Source organism: Pieris brassicae, chromosome 1, assembly GCF_905147105.1.
Source record: "Pieris brassicae chromosome 1, ilPieBrab1.1, whole genome shotgun sequence".
In the NCBI taxonomy this organism is placed as follows: Eukaryota; Metazoa; Arthropoda; class Insecta; order Lepidoptera; family Pieridae; genus Pieris; species Pieris brassicae.
The window spans coordinates 16,374,888-16,401,022 of record NC_059665.1 but is presented as its reverse complement, the minus strand read 5'-3'; the positions used below and the strand labels follow the sequence as shown (position 1 = coordinate 16,401,022).

At 32.1% G+C, this 26,135-nt stretch overlaps 1 protein-coding gene across 1 annotated transcript in view; it reads left to right on the top strand.

Moving 5' to 3' along the window:
- The window catches only part of LOC123709665 (aryl hydrocarbon receptor), a 77,048-nt gene that overhangs the window by 31,386 nt on the left and 19,527 nt on the right, over positions 1 to 26,135 (top strand). Inside the window, exon 2 of the mRNA XM_045661157.1 lies at positions 6,895 to 7,085. The gene's annotated coding sequence lies outside the window, so the exon portion shown is untranslated. The remainder of the gene's footprint in view (positions 1 to 6,894; positions 7,086 to 26,135) is intronic.

The window sequence follows — 26,135 nt, the reverse complement described above, 5'->3', positions numbered from 1 at the left end:
ACAATTTGTCATAAAAGTGAAGAAAACTAATACATTTTCAAGCATGTTAGTTTTTCTGATAATGAACGCTGTAAATGAACTTTCTCATTAAAGTTAGAAGCTTACTCCAAATAATTTACATAATATTTTGACACATCACTTAATAATTAATTCAATAATGAAGAATTAAAAAACCTTAAGTACGCTCTTAAAAAAAATCGAAAATATCAATTTTAAATCAACAATATACTTCAGTAAGAAATCTTTGCGTTCTTCATTGCCAACAAGTATGTTTTAGTCACTTTTAATACTGTTATAATAAGTTTGCTTTTCACCCTTCAATCCGCAGACCATTTCGATCCGCTTAGATAGCTTACAAGGCACTTCTATAATACGCGAAAAATCGTTAAATTTAAATTTATAAATTGGCCTATGCAAAAAATGATAAAACGTAAAAGATAAATTTAATTTTTTGTCTATAATACTACATAAATAAATTTTCATTGTTCTTATTCATATAATCAGCAAAATACAATTAATAGGCTATCAATATTCCAATATTCTGACATTACAATAGATTATCTGTAATTAAAAATCGTTTCTTATTTAGGATTAATTTACATTCTTAAATAATTTTATAATTAGATGGTTAGGAATGTGTAGCTTATTAAACTCATAATAAGGACTGAATTGTTTACTGACTGAGGCTGGTATAGTCTAGAGAAGCCTTTGACGATCTCGCGCTACCGCTTGCCAATCGGGCACTTGTAATCGTAGGTTCCTCCACGGTGTCTTTCTAGCGCTGGCGAAGGGCTGTCAGCCTGTCGGTATATAGGGATACGATTTTAACGAATTTACAGTAAGTAATATCATATTAATGGAATTGGTTAATTACCGCAAAGATATACTCATAATTAAAATCTTTGCTCTAGGTAAATACGCATAATTTAAATGTTTACAACCTAAATTCTGTCCGTCACCTATTTAGTTCTTGTAGGTGGTATAATATAGCGACTAACAGCCAAAATATATGGCCTTAAACAAAGGCTAAATTGGCCTTCACCCTTCCGTTCGTTGAACCCACTAATATATTTATAATTATAGCTTTGAGGGCGGACGCATTTGTAAACACAGGCTCTATGTCGTAACTTGTTAATTTTTTCTTATAACAGCATCTGAATTATGGGTGGTCAAATTACGATGTAAAGAGAGAAATCGTTACAATTTTATACGTTATGTATCTTAAGTAATGCATTGTCGATTGACAGTATGTGTGCGTGTTATGATACATTTACATTTGGGTTCCATTTTCAAAATATCAAAGTTTTCCATGGAAACGTTGGCTTTTTATGTACAGAATTTTAAATAAGGGCTGTCTAGACTTCATTATTTAGTAGGTGTTATAAGCTGCGGCTTCGTTAGGTATCATATCACGGAATATTTTTTAAGGCAAGTACGAAATCAGATACTACCTGCCTAGGCTTACCAAGAATCAAACGTGGAAACTCCAGATGTATGTATGATAAACATCGAGACACGCAATATTATCTTAATTCTCTACGCCTATCTAAAAACTATGTCACTTTAAAACACTTAATGATATTAAAAGCAAGAGGGAAACTACCACATTCCGCTGACATTTTCCTACTTGTATTTGACCGTTTGTTCGGACATAGATCCAACATCATCATCACAGTTCACCAAAAGGCAAACAAAGTTCTACAGTATAAATGAACTCTGCCTTATAGCATTGTTGGTCTAGTGGCTTCATGATGCTGATGATGATTTAACACTCGCTCGTAAGGTGAAGGAAATCACCGTGTCCTAAACACAACTGACAAAGTCAACGACACTGTCGGCTCCATTGATAAATTGGCCCTAAAAAAAGATTGTAGCGCCACAGGTTTTAACTTAATCTGTGGCCAGCCTAAGCCCAGACCACGCTCGAGACACATTCAGTTAAGTCGAATGCATGACTTATCCCCATGAAATTGTTTCTTGCAGTCAGAGCCGTCATAATAATTACAGTTGCAAACAAGTCATTGACCAAGGGCAGAGACATTCAATGGGTGTCGTGTCGACATGCGACCCGACGAAAACGAATCTTGCCAGTCACGTCATGAGTACCTTTATCTTACACGATACATTGTCTAGCTGATACGTCACGTAGGTTTTAAGTAGTTCATACTAGTGTCATGACAACCTAACAAATGCCATTATTATAAAGCACATGAAAGATGCCTGATGACAGAATTTTGATAGCTGGAATACAATTTATGTTTTTATTAAATAAGTTTTAGAAATTTGGATATGGATTACAACACTCGATTCTAGGTATTCTTTGCATTCTAAAATCATAAAATAACCTTATGTATGTCACTTTTAATCATGTGATAGTTTTAAGGCTGTGTTTTCAGATTCTACCCGCTTAGCGTAGGTAACTGTTGATATTGTTCAACTAAGGAGCCTCGACTTGCTTTAACTATCACGGAATATGTTTAAAAGTAGAATTAAGAATATCCATAGCGCAAAATCTACTGCATCATGAGCATACCCAACATTTACACCTTCACGTACTAACCCTCACTTTTAGACCATCACACAACATAGCCAAATTAGGTATCTCTTAGTTAAATATATTGAATTATTATTGTTCGTTCCCTTTTGTAGATTTTTAAACCTTTCTGTAGGTAAATATTTATTATTCCATCTCTGACTACATTTTTTAGTGTAATTCATAATTAGTATATATAATTTTGTTAGTTTGTAGGATTTCGAAATAAATAAAGAATTAAACCTGGAAGCTTCGGCTGTATGTCAATTTTTGATAACTTTAAAGAGAATCGCTAATATGAAATATCTACGCCTCAGAACTTGCTATAAATATGACTATAAGGGCTTATGAAGTCTGTACAAAGCATTAGGTATGATAACAGAGAGAGAGATAGCACATAATGCAGTGTTGTTCTGGTGGGTTGAGCGTGCGACTCCCATTACTGAGATCGTAGGTTCGAGCGCCGGTTATCACCAATGGACTTTTCTTTCTCTGTGCATTTATTACTCGAAGAAAAATATCGTGAGAAAACCGGCATGTTTTACGCCTATTAATAAAAAAGTCACAAAACAAATATACAAACGAACTTGGTCTCAGCAGTCTTAGCTACAAGTCTTGGTGATACCACTGGTACATTAAGTTATATATACATAGCACTTATTAGCAACAGTTATCTACAATCTATTTAAATCAAAGTGAGACAGCACCCCACAAGAAGTTTAAACAAAACCGATTTCTCATGTTTAAACCTAATTTAGTGTAATTTTTACGTCTGATGAACATTTAATAGCCCTAGTCTTATCGTGGTCTTAACGGTACCTTAAACGTTTAAATTTCTTTGGCGTTTAAAGGAATTTCTTTTAAAAGTATTCAGGTGTAATATTTTGAGTTGAATGTAGTTCATTTCTATCATCCAAAGATTAATCGTAAGACTGACGTCATACTGACGTATAAGTATTCGCCTAATCAAGGTTCAATATTTTTCGCTTAAGCAAGATAATCAACTATTATTACAACCGAAATTCTGAAATATTTTTAGCAACGTTTTTCATATGTTTTTCGTTATTCATACGCATTATAATAAAAATAAATATGTTTCTTCGATCATTTTTATTTTATAAACAGCCCTTTTTTAATATCGCAGTCTGTGTGGGCCTGGGTATCCGGAAGTTATATCCATGATGCCCCTTCCCTCGGTGAAATAATATGCGCTGATTCGGCTGTCGCGTGTCAGTATAATAAAAAAAGGAATCCAATAATCGATAAGACTAAAACTAGCACTTACCATCAACGGTGGCGTATCTCACTAAAATACTGGATCCTTCAATGATCCGGTATGCGGTATATATTTAGTGCGCACGCGACAGCGGTTAAAATTTAACTCCCTTGCGCCATTACGCCCGGACACAACCTACCATCTCCGGTTTGTGTGTCATAGTCAAATCGACAATTGTTATCCTTCTTTGATTGACACCGATTTAGCGCGAACACAGTCCATGAACACTTATAGTGCATGCGTTGCTGGTCTTTGAGTGAGTACACTCTGAATAGTTAGAGGTGGTGGTATCTCTCAGGAAAAACCCCTACCAAGAGTCGATTCCACAGTTCGCTAATGCGAACGCACCTTTTGAAACAGACTGTGGAAGACGTCCAGCCATCAAGAATTGATGAAATTTTGCATTGACATATGACACATATGACCAATTTTTGGAAGAGGCATGCCAATTTCCTGACAATTTGCCTTCACCGTAGAAGCAAGTGCTAAATAAGAAATGAATTGGTTCACAGTCATGATCGAAAGCACGAATTTAAGAGTGTTGCAAGCGTAAGACACAAGACCAACATTGCTCTAACAGAAGGGTTTATTTGGTTAGCTTAAAATTCCAATTAATAGACATATTGACTATATATAGTAGATTTGTCGGAAATTTCAGAGCATGTTCTTCGAGCTAGGTTTACGTGGCTTTGAAATATCCAGAAGTGAAATATTACTTCGCCGTTGACAGATTACGTATAATATACATTACACAGCACATCGATTATAACTTAATCGAGTTACAATTTATAGAAATAATCGGTGTTGATTTATTGATTACAACCCAAGATCCGAGCAAGCCATTTCAGACCTTATGTCAACAAAATATGAAGTATTTTTAAAAGGAAATTATTAAGTACGTACGTAATTTGTATCGGAAAAGTATCAAAGAGCCGAAGCGCGTTGATACTTTGAATAAATCAACAAAAACGACGGGCGGCAATGAGTAATGTCCAAATGTATGCAGTAATTTCGAATAGGGGAAGATATGGGGCCGTTACTAAATTAATTAGAAATGTAAGTCAAACCTACAAACAAGTAATCATTTATGAATAACTTATGTTAATATTAAATGTTACATAATCAACACTAACATATCCATATAACGTTATGATGTTATAATTTTCAAAGTTTATAGTTTAAAGACCAATAAATGCAACAATAGATAAATATTAAAATAAACCTGTATTTTAGTAAATACTTTTCTTATTAGCCCATATTGAGATTGGGTATTAATGTCATCCAGGAAGAAACTTCGAAACACGAGAGAATCAATCCGATTATAATGATACAGCAAATATGTAAGAATAGATGCACCTTGTAGGTGCAAACCACTCTTAAATGTCAACCAAACTTAAATCTAATTTAAAAAACTGTCAAAACATTTTTTCTGTATGAATATTGACATATTTGACTGCGATGCAAAATAGAAAATGGCCATAAAACTCTAGTGAACAGTGTAAACAAAAATACATTTAAAAGAAGATAAGAATACTGTACATTAACATAAGATAGGAAAGAAGAAAGGATAAATTGAATTAAATTTTCTGATAAATAAAAATATTTTATTTATTTAATTATAAGTAATCTTAGAGCTAAGGTACATTACAAAACAAAACACTTAGACAATACAGAAGGCCAAAACAGATTACATAGATTAACAATATATATGTAACAGAAAACAAGTAACATTAATGGACAAAATATATTTTAAAAAATGTAAACTAAAGAAAACTGAAATTGTATGTCGACTCCATTCATGTCTATAGCTAACGCTCTCCTATCCGAGCGAGATGTGAACACAAATTAACAAAAACAAATACCTTTTGTATATTTAAACTGTAATTTAACGCTAACAAATGTTAATTAATAGATCACCGTTGCCGTGTCGTAATATAGATGTTATTTAAATGACTGTTTGAAGAGAGACTTGCATTTTCTTTCACATAATTATCCAAATTATAAAAATATTTTTTCGCTCTCTATTTCTCTCTTCGATATCTCAGTCTTACGAGTACATAAGCGCTAATTAAAGATTTAAGCTGGCGCCTGGTAGATTGTACCGGTGAACTTTTCCCTTAACCTTTCCTCGCTCATTGAATTAATAATAATAAAGGAATACTGCGAGGAAATGCTGACAGCGTTAAAGGTACACTGCCAAAGGGACCAAACCTTTTACATTTGTTTTAATGTACGATGTAGGTTGCCAAAATTGAGGAGTTTACAATATTGGTAACCTACATTGAATAAATGTATTATTTACCTTAAGACATGTCCACGATGTGCCTTTAATATTGTCCAACCATAAACAGTTAAATCTAACAGAAAAATAATCTGAATTCGTGCAAATAAACAGTGTCCATCATAGGAGTGGCCATAACAATTACATCGCGAAGGCGCAACAATCTTCGATAATTTATTGCACGACTCGCGTGATTCGATCCTTGTTAGCTTCTGGATCGAAAACATTTCATCCCCTAACAGTAGATAAATTAATGTTATTATTAAAATAAATATAAGAAATATTTTATTTCATAAGGATTTCTATATTCCACAATTATTACACAAGTTCCGAAACATGAACGATTTATCTTTATACGAAAGATTTTTGACGTTCACGAATAAAGTCTTCATTATATACACAGTATTATCAAGACATTCAAATGCATGACTATTATGATTTGTTTCTATAAATTAATAAATATAATCTTAATATTTTCAGATGTAATCATCATACTAATTCAAATAAAAGTCTAAACGCATCGTTGTAATTTATTATTGTCACTTTAAATTACAGCGAAACCACTATTTTAGAGGAAGTGGCGGAAAAGTTATTTAGTTATGAATGTTCAACAAATTTTTATACGCAGGATTTTTTTTTTCGCTGTGGTAAAGTGTAATTGCATTGACCACACAATTAAGATAGCACGTGATGATGATCAATAGACGTTTTATAATGATATTAAAGCAGTGAACTGCTATCCCTATAATCTGTATATAATATAAATTAAAACAAAATAATAATTTATGAACTTTTTTGTTTCAGTATCAAACCTCCATCAAAAGACGGCGTCACAAAGAGTAACCCCAGTAAACGACACCGAGAGCGTCTCAACGCAGAGCTGGACACCCTGGCCTCCCTCTTGCCCTTCGAACAGAACATCCTCAGCAAGCTGGACCGCCTCTCCATCTTGCGACTGTCTGTCAGCTATTTGCGCACCAAAAGTTACTTCCAAGGTCAGTTATACTTTCTGAAACCCTTTGCTCGAATTGAAGATTTTTTAAACAATGCCTTAAGAAGCTTTATTATATTTATGAACTGCAAGATAAAGCTTTAGATTTTAGTTTAGTAATTGTATAAGTCTGTGTTGTTACCTATTATTTTATTTGTGGTTAGTTACGCACTGTGCTTAAACTATTTTTTAATTTTATTGAATGAAGGTTGTCTGGAAGAGGTCGCTTGTTAGCAATAAACCTGTTGCCTCTTTAATCAAATGATTAAATTCTAAATAGACACATGATTTATATCTATTAAGATCCTGTATGTTAACGAGGACAATTAATACAAATTCAAATTTTAGAGTCGGTTATATTGTTAAATATAAAAATAAATGAAATAAAAAATCCTGACTACGGTTGCCTAGAAGAGAACGCTTGTTAGCGATAAGGCCACCTTTTTGTTTTACTTTGAATGCTACAAAGTTTACAGTTTGCTTTAAAGTTTAGTTTTAGTTTTTTACAAATGACATAATCCCTAATAAGCCCTCTCTCATTTGCTCTAAGCATAAGATTTGATTGTAAAACCGATCGCATACCAATGTATTCGATTACTTATAAATGTGAGCCACAGCACGTAAACCCGTCAAGCAAATTTTATTATAGGCTGTATGTATTAATAATATTTCGATCCTGATTCTCGTAACGAAATCGATACGGGAGTTAGCGAATGATTAGATTTCTTATCATTACATCTGCGTGTTTTAAACACGAGTCACGACTCTAATTTATCCAATTAAATACTTAATGGTGGTTTAAGTTTGAAGCCTATAGCTTAGTTTCGCTTAGATTACAATTCCCAAGGGTGTTAAAGCTTTATAAATAAAGAAGTTCTGTATCAATAGTGTCTCTTAAAAATAATCGTAGCAAAGCATTTTAATCAATAGCCACACCTACAATCTTCAGCTTCACTTCGAATGATTACGCGATTATTTCAACTCCCTAAGATATATATATATATATATAATTATAATATTATAAAATTGTATAGATATATATATATATATATATATATATATATACAATTTCTCGACCTTAGCCACAAGGGCCAGCTACAAGCTAGTCAGTTGTTAGACTGCTTGCTTTTTAGGTCTCCCTCACAACATCCTACCTCCAAACTGTTTTTTTAATAACTTTGGTTTGTAAAACGCTAATCAGTCGTAAATCTTAAGGTTTAGGTTAAGGTTAAGGTTAATCTTAAGATGGATTAAAACCACATTTGGCGGTACTTGAGAAGAGATTGCTTTTAAAAACGTAAGACAAATTATTGACTGCATTCATGTTTACATAAAAAAATATTACATCTCGAGTAGTTACATACAAAATGAAAAGGCTTCATACAAAAGTAAACTAAGCAGTTTCATATTTTTTAAATCATCTTGTCACTCACAACGTGATCGTTTATAAGGCAGTTATTCCTATATGAAACCAGCTGACCACTGAAGTATTTCCCAACCAATTCCACTTAGGGTTCTGTTTTCAAGTAAAAAACGTATCAATTCTTTAGAGGCTTGGTGCAATCGCGAGCCCCTCTGACTTTGAGAGTATCCATGGTATCACGTAATGGAATGATGCTACTGTTCTAGGAAATGCTAAACAAATTAAAAAAAACTATAGGAAAATCAACAAATAACATGAACCAACAGTATGAACAGTTCGATCATTTAATACAAAATTCATAACCTAATTACTGTGCACTTACAGAATCGTAAACATTGCTTATTGGAACAAACTGTACCTTCTCAGAATCAAGTTATTTACGGTGCTACCGCTCGGGTATCGAATTTAAATATTTTAAAATCTCAACTATCAGAGTCCTGTGGCGTCGCGGCGAAATCTTTACGGCACAAGTCGAACGTGTAATCGATGCTTCAACAATCGGTTTAATTAGAATTATCGATATTTTTATAGTACAGTCGTGAACAAAATCGTGCATGAGGTTGCGGAGTGATTAACCTTTTGACATTGTCGGACGTGGATATATTCTATGCAAATAAATGAAATATATTTAAAATAATCGGATTGTTTTTTTCATTTATCAAATTTTCAAAAATAAATATACTTATCTTCAATTATCATTATGGGGCTGCCGATACAGGTTTTAATCAAGCTTTCATATATAATAATATTACAAGCATTTTAAAGTTAACCGTTTCTTCATAAAGTCTAATGAATTGTTGAAGCGTTGAAGTTTTAAAAACGATGTTCCTTTAAATGTAGACGCGGGCATTCGTGTGTACGATTGACATAACTACTAATAAAATCACAATATTAAAGTTACCCTTTTGTGCTCATCTGTACATTAGGTAACACTGCTTTTCGTTAACCAATCGCCCCCTACTGCTTTTTATATTCGAATTTCGTTCGATATAAAATTATAAAGAGTGTTCATAACTCACATTGTGATATACGCTGTGGTAGCGGACGTATGCAAAGTAGGGAAGATTTACGCGACCAATTACAAATCGAATGAATCGCTTGTTCTTAAAATTAAATGTCTAATCAATGATAAGTTATTGATAGGATAACGATGGTTATAAACGTTTGGTGATATAGTGGTCTATTAAGTCAGATTTTTGTGTTCATACATAAAAAAGTAAGGAAAAAATTAAAGATGGTTTACGGGAGCGTGAGTGAGACTGTTCAAATTGTATCAACATAAATATTTCAAGAGTACAAATAGAAACGGAAAATTGTTTTTAGATTTAATATAATTACAAATCAAATTGACTTTAGAATTAGCTTCAAATCTATCATAGAACATACAATAAAGCTACTTTATATTCAAAAATAGAATATATTTTTTTACGTAGGTATATTTTTTACAATCATAGCTTATATAACAATGCGTGGGTCGTACATACTTGCTCTTAACTCTTAAGTAATTTAATTTACATAACTCCTTTACAAGTGGACAATAGAATGAAAATCTGTTAAGTCAAAAACAAGTCTTAATAACTACATAAAATACTTGATTCTTAAAATGAAAATAAATAAATACAATCTTCTTAGGTCTGGGTCTCAGATTTCTGTATCTGTTTCATGAACATTTGTCAATCTAATAGGCAAGTAGGTAGTCAGCCTTTTATGCCTAACATACACCGTCGACTTTTTGGGCAAGGCAAGCCAAACCTCACGATGTTTTCCTTCACCGTTCGAGCGAATGCTAAATGCGCACATAGAATGAAACTCCATTGGTGCATAGCCGGGGATCGAACCTACGACCTCAGGAATGAGAGTCGCACGCTGCTCTTATTTCTAAGTAGGAAATGTTATTTGAAGAGTACGTCCACGTACGTATGTACGTAGGTCGACACTCAATGGAACATACGTTGGTTTATGAAAAAATGTCATATATTTACTTCCGCAACACTTAAGAATTATTTCTTATATGGAAATGGTCGTAATCGGTATATTTGTTTGATCAAACAGTGCCTGGCTCTACAAGGCACGGCCGGAAGGAACTCTATCGATTTGATGCTAATTCGATGCCTTACAGCGATTTATTGATGGCAAAGCTCCGTTGAATACTTTGTATAATGTTATGTATAAACTGATATAGCTTATAAAATGTTTATAAATACAGAAGGGACCATTTTTGTTGCTAGATGCTATTATTATCTTACCTACTCTCATATACGGATGCCGTAAACTAAACTAGTAGCATGTCTGAAAGCAATGGAAAAAAAGTAAAAATAACAAGAATACAAAAATAGGCGAAATACAAAGTTATAGACTTGTGAACAATACGAATAGAAGTAGAAGTGTAGGTACTCCAAAGATAGTGAAGAGAGCTCCCTAGAAAAGGCGAAAGAAATGCCAGCCATGGATAAAAAAGGTTTGGAAAATGCTGGAGGAGCCTACCCGCGAAGGGGTTACCGTCTATGGTACTGAAGGAAGTTACGACAACAAGTATTAAGAAAAAACATGTGTGTGTGTACTAGTGTAAACACGTAAGAAGTGAAACTTCTTTGTAACCTTATTTTTCGAAAAATGATCTACTGTAAGAAAACAGTTTTAAAACGGATTGAAGCTATGTATTATTATTATAAACTTATAATTATAATACATAGCCTCAATATGTTTAAAAAGTGTGTTCTTAATGTGTAAAAGCTATGTTAACAAAAGACAATACTATGATCTACTATATGCAACTTTACAGAAATTGGTTATATAAAGTTAAATTAGATATATTTTAACAAAAGGCTTTTATTATCATAGACATGAATACAAATAATACAATTATTTTATTTAACCTTATACCTACTAAGATTATAACAGAATTTCATTAATTGTAATAGAATTATTACTATCATTGTTATCGTTATTATATATTTTTGTTATTAATGGCTTCGAATCTGTTCGAATCAACCGTGGTAGGGACAAGAACAAGATGGCGTGTAACTGAAAAATGTGACGCGTAACCGAAAATGTGACGGGATTTTTTTTTACATCGCCGATAAAGAAGTTTCACTTCAATATAATTTGCAGGTCAGGAAGTTTTCTTGTTTCGGACGCCAAAACATTTTTTGAATCGCAGTGTGGTGAGTGTGTTTATAAATTGTATATTGAAAACAATTTATAGGAAATAAACGAGCATTATTATAAGGTGCTTATATTACTTAGAATCCTTAGTTCATTTTCGGATATAAAAAGTTATATTAGCTATATGGTATATATATAGCTATTAGCAACCCAAAAAAGGTAACAATATTATTATTGTAACAGCCTAATATGATAGCCTTCTTATTCTCCTAAGCCATAAAACAATTTCCCAAAGCACATTAGAGCCACGTCTATTATATTTTTCGTATCAGAATATTTAATCGAGTTCACTCAACTAAAAACAATTGCCGACGCCATGATGGATTACGGGGCTTATCTAAGATTATTGTTTTCCATAAAGCTAGGGAAATAGTATATTTTTTTTGGTTAAAATTATCGCGTCATTGATTTTGAACAGCTAATTCGTACTTTGCATATTCAATAAAAAAATATTATGCAAAACATATATTTCATATATGTGGTGGCGCTGTTTCAGTATCCCTATTTTTTGGAGGAGCACATAAGGTTGTCAAAAGGACGATCTTTACGGACATCCGTTCCTTAAAACATATATCAAGCTCCAATGAATAGATGTTTTAGAATTAGCTGTCGAGGTCGAGCAGGCCCTGAAACATCACTAATGTTATTAAGTTAGTATTATGCAATGCTAGTAAGGTATTTCTAAATTTATTTTTTTAATAAATATCTTTAAAATGTGTTGTATATGAAGTTGGTTGTGGTTACTGAAGTTCGTACATTCGATAACCTTAGCTGTTACCATGACAACCAAACAAATAATAAAATAAACATTTAATTCATTAACAATACAAAAATAAGCTATAAAAGTGTTTTAACTTATCAGATCAATTTTGCTTTGGACTCATGACGCTGACAAGCGAATTTAATCCTAATTCTTTTTGACCTTACGGCGAATTTTTCTTGACATGAAATTAAGGTTACACCCTTTATTAAATTAAAAGAGGGCATTACTTTAATTTAGCGCTGAATGACAAGCAAATATTGTTTTTTGAGAAGTTATCGCTTAAAGAGGTTTATAAGCCTTATCTTTTGCATCGTTAAAATTTATAGCACATTTAACGGCCAAACGATTGAATGAAATGTGGTCTAGAAAAAACAATAAAATGAGAAATATTTTTTTTAGGCATAGACAAGAAAATACATTTAAAATAAGTATTTAAAACTATTAAATGATGTATGAACTCTACTTTGTATTTCGGTTACTAATTATTAATAAGAAATAGTAGTACAATAACGTAAACGTAAGAATAATTCAAGACGGCTTAGAACTAACGCGACCAAGGCTTAAGTGATTAAAGGTTATAATCGCTTAAAGCTTAATAGCTTGAATACTTAACGAGTAAAACAGCTCGTAAACTTACCGCATACTAGTATAGTACCTATTGACTTTTTTTACAGGGTGATGAGATTATTTAGAATGTTTTTATTAGTATTGTCTTTTTGTTAAAATAGCTTTTACACATTTACAATGTTTTACATTACATTATGTAAATAATTATAAGTTTTAATAATAATACATAGCTTTAATCCGTTCAAAAAGCGTTTTTCTTAATGTTTATATTAACGAAACCAAAACTTTCCTTTTTTCAATCTGTGTACATTTGTATCAATAACCACAATTGTATTTAATTAATAACAATTAACATATAGGTGTTATTTAAAACACTTAGAAATGCACATAAGTCATTATTTTGTTTAGATTTGAATATCAAATTATGATTTGTAAATTAATAAATTAATTTTATTAAGACTCAGAAAAAAATAGTTCATATTAATATTTTTTTACTGAAAGACAGACTGGAAACACTCTGTATAAACACTAAGGCGGCTGGCGCCCGCCCGCCCAACTTGCACTTATAAAATATAGCCGGCTTTTGTTGAAGTAAATAATGCCCCTTTGAAAGAGTGTTTAATACTTGCCCTTCGCCTTAAATATTTTTACGTATTTATAATAGCTTGTATGTAAAAATACTGTTCTATTATCAAAACCCCTAAGAAAATCTATAGCAGCTGTCTGAAGCACATTCATGTCATGTCATGTCTTCTTTCAAAAACATTTAGTAACTTAAAACAATAAGTAATACATATAAAACAAAATAATATATAAAACTGCATAAAAAACAAACAAACAAAATAGACAATTTTTTATTTTCTCTATGTGAACTTAAACTGAACGGCTATGTAAGCCGTGCGTGCGTTGACAAGTGCCTTAAAGCTAATGGCATTTACCATATAACGATAAACCTATAAAAAAGACATGAAAACACGATCAAAATTTGATTGATTATACGAGACTTATGCATAGTCTATTATGAGAAATGGGCTCAATAAACTGCATATCGTAAATTTCTTTGAAAGACTCAGCCAATGGCGTAAAAAAGCTACCCCTGATATATCCCCTAAATTACTGGGGGTTTGTAAAATTCGCCGACTCCTTGACGGGAGAACACGGGGTTGGGGGTGGGTAGGTTGAAACAACCCGTAATGGCGGAATTGCGTGACAGAATTTCGGCAGTGACCCAAGTAGCTCGGTGAAAGTGAAAATATTTTTATAGAGCTGATATTAATGCAGTACAAATGTTTACAAAAGTTTTATTCATCTATTGCTATGACTAGATTGACATTTAGAATATAATGATGGCTTATAAGAGACAGCTAAGGAGCGCGGCTTCACTGGCACCATTCTGCATCTGTATAACTAATTTATTATTATTTTCATCCTTCAATTGATCCCTTGGAGGATGGCACGGGCTTACGTGCACGTTAGAACAGTCTCACCTCCCTCGGACAAGCAAAAAGCCTGTGGCGGCCGCACAGCAGGCGGAAAATAATAAACGGCTCAAGAGTCTTTCCTCCAACTTCGATTCTGTTCCCTTTGTAGTAGAGACTCTTGCGCCGTGGGGTTCAAGTGCACCGGCGCTAATTAATGATTTAAGTTGGCACTTGGTAGTACAACCTGTGACCCCAGAGCTAGTGCTTTCCTCGCTCAATGAATAAGAATCGCAATACAGAGAGGAAATGCTACCAGCGTTGAAGGTACACTGCCATAGGGCCTTTTTAAAGTTGTGCCTTTAATATGTCCAAACACTTAAATCAAATTTCTCTAGAGGTTTTTCAGTTTCCGAGGCATTTTAAACAATCTGAATTTGTGCAAATAAAAAGCTTACATCATGGAAATAATTCAATTTAATGTGTAGTGTATCAGATTAACTTATAATACGCGTCATATTGTTAGATATTATCTACACGTCTACAGATTTGTTTTTAATTCAAAACTATCTGAATAAGATAGCACTATGGTACTTAGTAATTTTAATGATTTGGAATGTTAGAAGCAGCAGCTCTATATAGATAGCCGCTGCTCAAGTTGGTTGGAAAATTTTATTATAACCAAATTGTGAGCAATATTTTCGTAAATATTTTGGTAGAACTTGTTTTGTTTCGTTGACAGACAAAGAATTAACAAAATAAACTGACTGAATAACAACTGCAGAAGCATTTCAGTTTTAATAAACAAAATACAACGAAATCAAGTACGTCGTCATACGAACCGTCAAAGTTTACTAAAAGATTTTATTTTTATTAATTGATGACGTATAAATCACTAAATTATTGCTTATAATATTTAATTGACAACAGTAAGTTTTCATTGAACCTATTTGAAAAAAAAATTGAAAAGTCTTAACAAAATGAAAAATTAATTTTACGCACGTTCAAAAACCTGACCTCGTTACAAAACAGGGGTGTCACAGATAATATTTTATTACGATAATATTAAAGTAATTTATATGACGAGCTGAAGTTAATGTGTTTATGGTAATCAGGGTGAAAACCACACTGTGTATGTTTTATAAAAATTAAATTCCTTTTAATTTTATACCCTGAGTGACATAGAACCTTTTTTGTACTTTCCCATTATGGATACTTTTCATAATGTACTACTCTTTATTTGTTAGATTAATTTTACCAAACAAACAAATTTTCTAATAAGACAGAAATGAGTACATGATGACAGAAGTGAGGCGCGAGATGTGTCTGGACCATTGAAAATAATTATTTATTTGCCCTAGGTAGGTAGAGACCACAATCTCCACTTGCTACGGTCCTGACATACCTCGGTTCCTTCATCTATGTTCATGCATCCACAATACAAGCCTTACGCTACCTATTTCTTCAGAAGAATTTTATTATATTTTATTTACGCGATTTAAAAAAAATCTATAGTTCTCAGGCGTTTTAACACATATGGTTACTTAAATCTCCATAAGTTCAAATCTTTAAGATTTATTAAAATTTGATTTTAAAAACGTATAATAAAATTAATTAATAAGTGAAAACGTAAATTACCTAATTGCATTTTTTATTCTTATTCTTTATCTATATAAATGTATTGACGGTTAATACTCAGATGTTACATAGACTTTAACGTTGGGCGCTGATTGATATCTTTACGCCATGATAATGCACCACGGGTGAGAAGGTGAAGTCCTATATGCGTTTCGTTTGATTGTAATTGGTAAAGTTTCCTAGTCGCTAGAACACAATCCGTTTTCGTTTCAAATCACAAGAAACAAAACGCCATTTTATTGGCTTTTGTTTAACCAGTACTTTGTTTAGAACATAATAATGAAACTGTTTATATTTGTGTGGTGAAATTGATTTAACTATTACTAAATTTATGATAAACACTACTAACTACAGCACCTGGGAACTGCCTGTAAACAAAATTTAAGGAAAAATTCCACAAAGAGAATACTATCTCTACTTTCTACTCGCTGGACTTTAAAATAATAAATACATATACATATGCCGGTTGATGAATAGGTTAAAGAGCAGTGTTGGTGCTAGTACTAATGGCTTCAGCGTGCGACTCTAATCCCTGATATCGTAGGTTCGACCCTCAGCTGTGCACCAACGGACTTTCTTTCTATTTAACATTCACTCGAACGGTGAAGGAAAACATCGTCAGGATGTCTAGAAGCCAGAAAAAGTCTGATCACCTATTAGATTGACAATGATCATGAAACAGATTTAGAACTCAAAGGCCCAGACTTAGAAAAGTTGTAGCGCCACGAATTTATTTTTATATCGGTAAAAAACTGTAATTTACAACAGACTATTACTTATTTTATGAAACACTTTTTAATTAAACGTTGTGACTAACAGAATTAGAACAAGCAGCGCACCGTAACATAATCCTACTACCTCACATAGATGCAATCTGCACAATTTCTCTTATAAACGTTGAAAAATTACACTATACAATAAAATACAGTGACTAGACTAGAAAGTGTAACGAACTGTTATTGTTTTAATTAACTACATTTTCTGGGATTAAGAAAATTTGATTTTACAATTTTCATTAAAATTTATATAATATTTTTTGATATATCAGATTTGATTAATTTAAAATTTTATCTTATATGAAAAAAAGCATATATATTTCCTTATTTGGAATATAAGACCGATTTTACACGATGTAACTTGTGGGCCCTGGATTTGATCCTCGGTGCATTTTGGTGGTAAATGAGAGAATACTCATTTATCATCACGGACCATACACAAGATATACCCATATATGTAAAAATGTCATCTGAAATTTGTATAAATTAAAATAAATGAATTCATAATTGTATTAGAACCAAACAATATAACAGGTACGCATTCAGCTTAGCAAGTACTAAAAATAATTCAATAATAAATTAAATATCTCAATTCTTTTACTAATAGGGGGTATATATTATTTAGCTTGAAATAGGTCAGCACTACGTTTAATGCCAGTAATAATGAATGTTGTAATTGTATAATTGTTGTTTTCTCCAGCTCATACTTTCCACTGTAATTGCTGTCTAATACTAGTCAATCTTTAACAAATGAAAGCCAATACGTGTAATTGGAATTCGTATGAATAAATTGTTAAAGGTGATTTGGTAATTTGTTACTCTGTCACAATGTCAAAACTGATTGACATTGTGGCAGAGTTACGTTAGTAATTTAATGTTTATTGCTATCCTGGTATCTCGGTCCGGTTCCGGAAAGTAAATGCTATTACAAAAAAATAACATTTTACGCTTTAAATATCAAGATAGAGAGAGGGATAGGAAAGAATATTAGTTAATAATATTTTAGGAAGTATACAAGTTGTTACAATACCTAATCAATGTATTTTAAATTTGACAAATAATACAGTGCTACATATTATAAATATCTAACCCGGTGTGAAATTTAAAAACATAAATAAATATCTAAACCCGGTGTGAAATTTAAAAACATTAAGTATGCGTGAAACGTGTACAATTTGTTACAAATATTAGTAAAGTGTTAATAATTGAATAAACATATAAACCTCGTCTAATTCCATCGTTGATACCGGAAGTTGACTGCTTATTTAAATTTAGAATACATAAATAAGTAAAATCAAAATATATACGCCACAAGGCGAGTATATCCTCATTAAGGCTTGCCGTGAGCTATAAGCGAGCTCGCGTCGATCACAATCACATTTAAATGAGCTCAGCGGATTTATGGGTTTACAAGAACGAACAGAGGCGTTAGATACCGCGATCCTTTGCTTTAGTTTTTAAAAGTAATTCTTAAGAATGTTTCTGTGGATATGACGGCAAACGTTTGATACTGTATCGGCCTCTACCGTGGTTGAATAGACTGATAAAAATACAGCTTTAGACAATTTAATAAAATAGAAAGTCCGTTCTAAGATACATACGGATAAGCAGGCTTTCCACAATAGTGACACATTGATTACTAGATTTGGTGCTTTTTCACTGCAGTGTGGCTTAGTTCGGATATTCATAGTGTGTACTGTATTTTCCCTCAACCTCAAACGAACAGTTTTGACCTAGTGGCTTGAGCTTGGGTCTCTCATACCGACGTTCGTGCGTTTGAATAACGTCTGAGAATGGATAAAAATGCGTTCTAACTCAGACCAACCATGTAATGTTGTAGCGATACTCTGTTATTATTATTAAATATATATAGATTATTACACAATCATTTTAAACAATTCGTTCAAAATACGATAAGATTGTAAATTCAATTAGAATATTTGTACAAATCGATTTAAAACAAATTTCCTTTATAATGTGTCTATCGTAGACATAATAAATTATATAGTTTGAAGATTTCATTTTCAAAATCTTATAACTAAATTCCGAGACAATGACTAAGGTCGAAATAAAATATAGCTAATATATAATTGTTTAAGATATGATGACACACAAGTTTTTTCTAATACTAGTTCTAGTTCATGAGTTTAAAAAAATATTGCACACACACACAAATCACAGCACAGTGTATTTAGAAAATCTAAATCGTTTAAGAAATTTAATCGTTTTAATTTAGCTCGATCTTTTATAATTAAAGAATTATAATTATAACTGCGGACAGTAGATTTACGACTCAGGTGCATCTGCCTTAATTTTATATACGCTATTAAAATATATTACTTTTACAGTAACTATTATACGATCACTTAGTGACGCTTGTTGAGTGATACAATTATTTATTTTTTTGCGCTATGAACATACAATTTTGTTTAATGCTACATGTCGTATTGTTGAAGGAATTTTAATCGTTCGTCTATTCCCATAAAGTTATTAAAGTTATGACTATAATTTTGCTATGGGAAAGTTTACACAGACATGTTTAATAACAGTATAGTTGTCTGTATATAAGTGATATATCACTTATATACAGGCGTCCCTTAAGTTATAGTGAATATGTAATACACAAAAATATAAGAAAAAATTATAACTAAATTCTTCATTCTTCTAGTCTTGAACTTGGATCGCATCAAAATATAAAATAAATAATTTATAAGGAGGATGTTGAAAACCCTTGCACGCCTGGCATACATCGATTGGTCTAAGTTGGGCCGATTTTCATATGACTTAACTATGAACAAGTGATCAGTCTGAAGCAGGAAAGTCCAAAATTTGCCGGATAAAACACTATTATATGAACTTATTGATTAAAGAATTATTTGTTACATCCAGAAATACCGTGCGAAAAACTACTTTAAGTGAAATAGCATCTATAAAAGTACTTTATTTTATTAAAAGTAGAATTACAAATGTATTTCCTACATCTAAAAATCATAGATGTATGTATATTTGCCATTGCCTAGCAAGTTGCTATAAAAATATTGGAGTACACGAAAAATGTCATTGCGTATATTTTATATGAATACTTAAGTTATACAAGTGCAATGAATAAATTAATAACACATTAACATGCATCATTGTCCTCAAAAAGGTAAGGCATTCATTTTTAATTTATATAGCCTTTTAAATTATTTATTAAATAACATGCTAGTTCTAAATATAAGCTCAGAACTAGATGTATTAATATAATTCTCACAATGTACGAGACATTGTGCGGACGAACACCGGCTGCTATGGCAAGCTTACGGAGAAGGCATCTTGAAAAAACTGGCGTCCCTTAAGCCCACTTTCCTTACTTACTAAGGGCTGTCCGCGGCACTTTTGATTCATGATGACGCCGTTAGGCTATTTGTACAAACATCGAACATACTGAGGATGATTTTAAGGAACGCTATCTTATCATAATTCAGTTTAGCTAAGGCGTGCTTCATTCTCTAGAAGGATTGTACGTTTATTTAAATCTAATTAATTTAATTAACAATGCTGCCAAAAATCGAAGATAACATTGCAAACAAAGTCACGACAAAGGTGACAAAGTGTTTTTACGCCTTGAGACCTCGAACTTTTATTCTTTTCTTTATTGAGTTTTAATTAAGTTTTAATTTTATCTCACGGCTCCCGTTCTTAATTTAGTGTTTTTTGGTGGATCGCTTGTCCGCTTGATATATAGTGATAGGAATTACATTTAAAATTTAATTAGAATAGAATTGGTCTGTATAGGATTACGATCAGAACTTTTCGTTTAAGGACTTCATATATTTCACCGATGAGTGAATAGTATGATTTCATACACTTTATTCAATTACGTATTTTTATTCAAAGTACGTTTTATGTAATATTAGTTAAAATTTCTAAGGTTCTTTGTGTATTACGGTAGCAAAAGTCTACAATTATATGTTTATGAACTGGTAATTGTATCTATGGGTTCTTATAACGAAAAATGAGTGTACCTTCATTATATTATGCATACACATTTTGGTTCACAAAATATTTTAATACATATTTTTTTACACATGTACGAACGAATGTGTTTTCTAACTAACCTTATATTTTAGCAATTTTGTTATATTTTCGTAGTAGATTTTTTTGAATCTCTAAAATGTTTGTGTTTTCTAATATTAAGACTATAAGTAAATAACCTTATCTTACATTGCATATACACACACTATTTATATGTATAATCTCTAATTGCTACTGATTATTATGGTTAATTTTACACGGAAGTGTGAATTTTTTGTAAGCTTTTTTAGTATATTTTTTCGTCTTTTGTGTAACTAAGAGAACATACAAAAATGTCTACCCAATACACCTATGAATTAAATCGATAAAATATATTCGAATCGTAACTGTATTCTCATTTAAATTGCAGTAACATTTTACGGCAATTCACAATCAATAACATGAAACGGTATGTCGATATTTAATCGCCTAAGAAACATGCAGAAAATAAAAGATTTTACGATAATTGTTATGAAATTAATGAACGGAACTAATGAGCGTTTAATAGTCTAAAAAGTGAAAATCTTAATAACTGTAAGAACCATTGCTCAAGGAAAATACGATTGTGGAATTTCAATTACAAGAGCAAGCTTCATGTTTAATTTGTAGTTGACGTGAGACATGTCGCTTCCTTAGTTTTTTCAATGACTCTTACATACTCAGCTTACCTTACGAGCTGTAATATATACGAGTCGTTTTCGCCATTCATAGAACGGCACGTATCAAACTCGGTATTTTTTTAAATCAATTTTATTTTAGCAAGGCATGAAGCTAATACTAATAAAGACGTGAACCTATTAATTCTGTTTACATCTTCATCATCAGCCTGGTGGTCTTTGAAAGGAATTATTAATTACGTATAAAAAGACAAGAGTCCTATACGCGTATAAATAAATAACATAAAACGCTAAATATATATATTAAATTGATTCCATTAACACTTAATTTTATCGACATATTACAGTATTTCACTAATAAAACAAAAGGTTAAAAGTAATTGTATACAATTTTTTAATATTTTCATACCCAACATTGTTGCCATTACTCCCTATGGCACTAACATCTGGATAAATTAACATAAGTTAAGTTGACAATAAGGAAGGGTTTAAATAAAAAAGGCCCAGTGAAAGTAAATTGGGTATAAAAATGGTTAGTTATACAAAATGTATAAAGGTCATAAGAATGTTCAATTGTTTACATCAGGTGTTTGCAATCAGACAGCACCTGACGCTTTGTCACATTATGCAGATGTTTCTTGTAATAAAGAGGAAAAATATAGTTGTTGTGAGACTTAAAAAGTACTGCGGATGATTTATTTGTACTGTAAGCTAACATAGTTGTGTTATAGGTGAATAGCCGATGATCGAACATACGATAATATAATATAAATCATAAAAAAATCTAATAATATAAGTAATCATTGTAAGGAATCGTTACGCCTATTAAGACGACGAACTAAATTTACCTGACCTTCCTTATAGATGGCCTTAACGTCGACAGTTTATTAACAACAATTTCCCAGTATCCCGGAACATTATCCGGATTGCCGGGTCATCCGCGATATTCCATAATGTCTGCTCATCAAAACATTACGGCCGTGGGCCATGTTTAGTTATACCAAAAACAATTATACTAAAGATATAGCCAAAGATGGAATACATAATACAAAAGGTTCCAACATTTACGGAAGGAAAAAATAAAAAATATATATTTAATACATTTAACTAAATGCTGGTCTGAAAAGGGTATTTACGTGAGGGTATGTATGATGGCGGTTATTTAGAGTTATGGATATTCTTAATACTTAAGCATATTTCGCAATAGCTTAAACAAGCCGAAGTTACAATAGTGGTATTTTTAACTCCGGGCTGCGGTCTGTTAGACAGGAACATGGAAGCGAATTAGTATGACTCAAAACTTAGCGATTAAAAAGAGTGGCGGAAAGTTTCATGCCCACTCTACGCCCTTGACTTGCGAACTGGTAGTAAATGTAAATTTACTATTAATTTAATTTCTTTTCTGACGTTCATACTTGTGGACCTATATGAATAAAGTTATTTGAGTTTGAATTTGAATGTGGATGGATTCCCATGCTTGATCCAAGGCATACGCTGCGCACCTCATATATTTTTTTAAACTATCCCACTTATTTACTCCTATGTATGAAAAACTACATTGGTAAACCTAGATTGAACGCTACAATTCAAGGAAGGGCATGGCGTGATAAAGCCACTAGGCCAACACTGATCCTCCGGAAATTTGGAAAACCAAAATACGATTTAAATTTCTAAACTTATTATTTAGACTATCTTCCATTGTGTCAATTAGTTGATAATATTATAAAGTAAAATAATAACGTAACCTAGAAGGTAAATTCAATTTAAACTGACAGTAATGTAGGGTTGGAATGTATAAAAAATATCTTAAAAGGGCATAATTAGTGGTTAACACTATAAGCTATAATATATTGGCTATTAGTTACAGTTCCTGACTGTTACATTGTAAATAAACGCCTTACTCCATATGAAGTCCCGTATAAATTATGTATAACAATAATAAAAGCAACGTTTGCCTGTTAAGGAAAATATCGTGAAGGGACAGAACTTAAATTTGTAGCGTCACTGGTTTAGTTTAAGAATGATGTACCTATGTAATAATGTGACCTAGACACGATTTAAAAAGGTTTGATATTGAGCAGGAACTGTCGAAATAAGTGACGTCGTCACTAAGGCCAACTTTGGGACGATGATGAATCTTTCTTATTAAGTCACGGAGGCGTTTTTTAACCATGCATTAAAACTACATAAATATGTTACACTTCCCACGCTTCTAGATGCTCAAATAAATATGACTACAAAATGGAAAAACGTGTAATTTCTTACCTATTTCTAATACCTAAAAAAAAATTAAAAATTCACATTGAATTTAAACAATACTTTGGATTTAACGTTAATCACATTGTTTAGTCAGTCTTTAACATAACAATTAACAATTAATTATCCTTTTAAATGTAAGAACATTTGAACCCTTGAAATCTATAATTCCCAGTACCAGTGCACATTGCAATTAAAAACTTGATATTAATCTTAATTTAAGGAATAATCAAACCTAAATACAGCTACATTGAGTTCATATTCGCCACACGCATTCAGACATCTGCTGTTGAAATTAAAAGAGGGAAATTTTTATAAAAAAATGTACGCGAATTAGCAATTGGGTTTGCAGTGCACCAGGCCTTGCATTTTATGGAATTGATAACCCGTAACAGACCGGATATACTTCAAGTGATTATATAGTTGAAATATGTAACGTTTGCATAATTGTGATAATCGAAGTAAGGTGGAGTTTGTCGCTAGGTTTAGAAGAATTTTAAGAATTTTGTGCAAGAATTCTACCAATTGCACCTTTATGCCGTCAGGCGAACCTCAGCCTTTAAATCCCTCAACCTCTTCATGTCAAAGTGGTTCATCTCATATGTGTTGTATGTCATGTATATCTTACAATAAATCACGTTTAGTAAACTGATAGATTTTAAATTCCGAATGGGAAGCGGAAAATTCAATATCATTCTAATTTGGAGCGCACAGTGTATACGACTTCTCGTCTACCTACATAACTACTAGCAAGAACTAGAAGATAAAAATTCACACGCAGTGACTAAATCATTTCAAATATTTACCCATAGACAAGCCAAACATAAACAAGTACGATCAGAAAGATTTAAAGTGTAATACAGCGCAATCAATGTGTGTCCGTTTGACGTTTCATTACGGCTGGCTGACATCTTCATATTCTAGTTATTTATGCAAGTACCCTGGGGCCTTCTGGCCTTGTTTGTACTATGTAAATTAGAAGGAGCATGATGTATGAATTCGTTAATTTTTAAGCTTGCACCAAGAATGTATTGAAAGCGTTATACAGCAAAATAATGACATAATAACAGAATTTTACTCAAACTCAGTTTAGCTTGGAATGAGTACACAACATTGTTAAGTAAAGAAGTTGTTCATGGGTGGCGGCATCAATTAACATCAGGTCAACCTCCTGCCCGTTTGGCCCCTGTTCTATACAAAAAGTTGTATCTAGGCCAAGCAGATTTAAACTATTCAGAGTTCTGTACATATCTAGCATATGTACAACCTCAACATTATGAAACGAATACATACTTGTTTTAAAATTGAAAGAAATCAAAAGGTACTTAAATTAACATAAATCTTGTCTCGCCAAAGCAGTAGCAGCAATAATGTGTTTTTTGGTACCGGTGGTAAAAAAATACAGTAAAAATCATGCCTTCATTAAAATAACGCCGCATCTGCGCGACACTTCGCAAAAACTTACAGTGTTAAACAGTACATTTTGGGACTAATTACATATTCATATTCGTTTATAATTCGATTCAAGCACCTGCCTCACGCGTTATTATCGATTCAATCATCAAGTTTCGATTGTAATTGATTGGCCGCACGAGCCATGTTTTTTTCAACTTTTTCAATCGATCTTGACCTTAATTTATATCACCATAAAAGCGAAGTTCTCATAATAAGCCTCCGATCGTAATTTCGATCGAATTGAGCTTAATAGCCGAAAGTTATACGTAATCAGAACCGTATCGTAGTATAGTTTAATCGAACTTTTAACTGTCAACGATTTCGAATGTTGAATTTACCGTGTATAAAGAACTTTATCGTTTTTATTGTTAAGAGTTTTTGTTACTGATATAATCATGGTTATTATAATTGCTGAAAATGTTACTATTAAATAATATATTGTTAAGTACAAAATCTGATTTCTAAATAAGAGACCCTTTTTAGATAATATGAAAATGGATTAAGACATCCCCCGTGCACCTCAGCACTATTGCACACTGTTTCGGTGTGATGTTCTGTTTTTAAAAGTATCTAATATTATTATTACTTAAATGCTTTCCACATTTTCATTTTAAGGCCGTTAAGAAAATACTTCGGGTATATTAAAAAAATATCATCACGTCATCTAGTAACATTGCGTCAATTCGATTCAGTTCTTTCCATTCCTACTAAAATTATCTCTCTCTTAAGTCCTACTTAAGACTACGCTGATTTATCCTATTATCTATCCTTGAACGTTTTCAAAATTTATCCATACATTTCAATTATGGAATCCGTGAATACCGTAAAAAAACTGAACTATCATATTCTCTACCTCCTGTATTCCACACTTTTCGATCCCAAAATTACTTTATATGTAAAGGATAACTTTCATTTTCTTG